This window comes from Apis dorsata, unplaced genomic scaffold, assembly GCF_000469605.1.
Source record: "Apis dorsata unplaced genomic scaffold, Apis dorsata 1.3 scaffold_591, whole genome shotgun sequence".
Lineage (NCBI taxonomy): Eukaryota > Metazoa > Arthropoda > Insecta > Hymenoptera > Apidae > Apis > Apis dorsata.
Genome location: NW_006263796.1, coordinates 458,278 through 461,258, shown reverse-complemented (window position 1 = coordinate 461,258; position 2,981 = coordinate 458,278). Strand labels below are relative to the sequence as shown.

At 31.3% G+C, this 2,981-nt stretch overlaps 1 protein-coding gene across 8 annotated transcripts in view; it reads left to right on the top strand.

Moving 5' to 3' along the window:
- The window catches only part of LOC102675286 (tropomodulin), an 87,533-nt gene that overhangs the window by 28,423 nt on the left and 56,129 nt on the right, over window positions 1-2,981 (top strand). The window lies entirely within an intron of this gene.

Below are 2,981 nucleotides of genomic sequence, written 5' to 3'. Positions count from 1 at the left end.
TTTTTTTTTTTTTTTGCAGTATAATAATATTATTCTATCGAGATATTTTCAAAAATATTCGATATCTTTGACGATATTGGTTCGAGAGAAAACCATATTTTTCACTACCTAACATATTATTAGTTTCAATAATTGCTTTATCTGTACAGTAAAAATGGAAGAAAATATTATTACAATCAAGTCGATAAAACCGCTTAATCACTTAATATTACATAAATCATAATTTCTCAAAATAATCAATCAAAATATCTCCTCCTCTTTTAATATATATCCAGAAAGAAACAAATTTTCTAAAAATAATTACATAAAAATAGCAAGCTTTTCATTCTTCCACCGCGAAGTGCTTGCCTTCAATATCTTCGCGTCCAAATAGTTCCTATTTAAATCATCGAACCGAAAGCATCCACAATTCCATCACCACGTGCGCATTTATTATTAACGATACCCTCGAAACCTGCAAACATTCACAAACTTTCCGAATCGATGCTCCACCGCGTTGAATCTTAAAATTAGAACGCATCAAACGCAGCTAATATAATTCTCGGAAAATTTCAAATAACATTGCAACGACGCATCCCTTCCTCGACGCATTCTTCTTCTTCGTCGAGAGAAGTACTCGTTCTTCTCGTAACACCTTTTTAACGCGCGTTACATAACCTTTTCACATTATTCGAGAAATTGTTTAACCTTATCAAAAACGTTTGCCGTCGAAATGTCGTCCATTGGCCGCGAATCGAGGAGCTGATGGATCGACTTCCGGTCTCGCAGTATTTTTCTAGAGGAAGGATATCCTATAAACTGTCGAGGTGTTCGAGGATAGTAGTTGATGTATGCTCGTTTGACGATTCGGTGGACAGTAGTCGAGGCGTAAAATTGTCGTTGCGTGGAAATCAGATGGCTGGAAAGGAGGATCGAGTGGTTGAGAATTACGTGAATTTTTTCCTTTTTCTTTAACCTTTAAAGACGTACGATCTTCGTTTCGCGTGGGATTCGTTTTGAAAGGAATGGAAAGTTTTAATGCTCGAAATTGAAAATTTGTAATTTAAGTTAGGCCAAGGAACGAGAGAATATCTTTTTTTCTCTTGTTATCGTGAAAAATATTATTATATACAATATAATATTTTTAAAGAAAATTTCCATGTTATTACAATTTTCTTTGAACACAAAGCAGAAATAAAATTCGTTTCTCTCGATTTTCAAGAGCAAAGTCAATGTTAGGCTTCGATCATCGAATTTGAAGTCGGATTTAGAAAACAGTCTTGCTTTCTATATTTAACTTCACGAGGACGAAGAATCGTCAAAACATTCGATATAATATTATAAGATAAATATTCTCTCTCTAAAATCGATATTCGGGAAAGAATTTTAAATACGATACGCGAACGCCAAGTTTTTCGACATTTAATATCGTTCGATCGTCTATTTATTGAAAAAAAAAAAAGATTTTAATTTCCATCCCCACGGAGAAGTTTCAATTAACGACATTTCATTTTTGCATCGGGAAACGTTTCATTAAAAAAGTATTTTCTGCACGTATCGTACCGCGGTTCCGTTTATTCCGTTCCGTAATTTTATACGTGTGTCTTTTTGTACAAAGGTTTGAAACAAAGTCGTTACGATTATTATAATAAAAAATGTAAAGGGGGAGGAAACAATTCAGCGCGATTTGCTTTTAACTTTTAACCGAGTTTTTGGAGACGACGTTCTCCAAACCATTTATAGGAGAGTTGCCAGGATCCAAGGCCGACTAAAACCGTGGTAAACACCTGTGAAAATCGTGAAGACGCGATCATCTCGCTGTCTATTTTCTTTCTCTTCCTCTGTTCTTTATCCATTCGTCGTAGTTTTCATGAAAAATAAGAGACGTGTCGTAAATATCGATTTCGAGATACTTTAAAGATATTTGTAAAAGAATCGTAATATTTGCTTTATGAGAATTTGCAAGAAAGAAATTTGACTGAGAAAAGGAATAAATACAAAAGATTATGGAATGAACAATTAAATAATAAATTTTGAAATTATAATTTTAAAATCAGAAAATTATTTTATTGTGAATGGATACGAGTATTTTTCCAATGAACGAATCGAATATGGAAATATATTTTTTATCCGAAAGTTGGACAAATATTATCTCCTGCTATTCAATAATTTGCATAATCATATCGAGAATCGAGAATAAATATATCATTATATAAAATCCATGAGTCATAGAAATATGAATTTTTAGCATGGATCGTTTTCAAGAATTATTATTTATTTGGCTCATTTGGAAACATTGTGCGTATTAATTATATACGAATCATCGAAGTTTGTTTGTATATTTTCGTTGCCAGTTTCGAGGTCAGTTTTAAACAACATCGTAAATAAATTAATGCAGTTGGATGGTTAACGCAATAATTTAATCATAATGAAAGATCAGGAATATATATCAGAATTCGGAGAAGTGGAACGATGCCATTGTTGGTCAGACACGTGAAACGTACGATTTTTAGAATGTCGCTGCTTTCGGGATCGAGAAGAATAAATACAGATCCGTACAAATGTCATCTACAATATTTGGCATTAATACAATATTACGGTCATTAATAATTACACGAAAATCTAGGGAAATATTTTTCATCAATTTTCACTTCTTTATAACGCCAGCAAGGAATAACGAATTACATTAAGATTATTGATAAATATGAAAATTTGAATGTATTGATTTCCAATCATTTATTATTGATTACTTTACATTTCAATTTGTAGAAAGAATTTTTAATTAATATTTATTCCAACTTATATATCAAATATATATATATATATTTAATTCTTAATTTCAGGATGACTTTTTCTTTTTCCAATGTATGCATAAATAATAAATAATAAAATGAATATAAAATTTACACAAATAATTATTAAGGAACAAATTTTAGACTATCTGATCACGATGTTCAAAGAAAGATGCATACGTCTCTCTTCATTTCATTTTTAGTCACCGG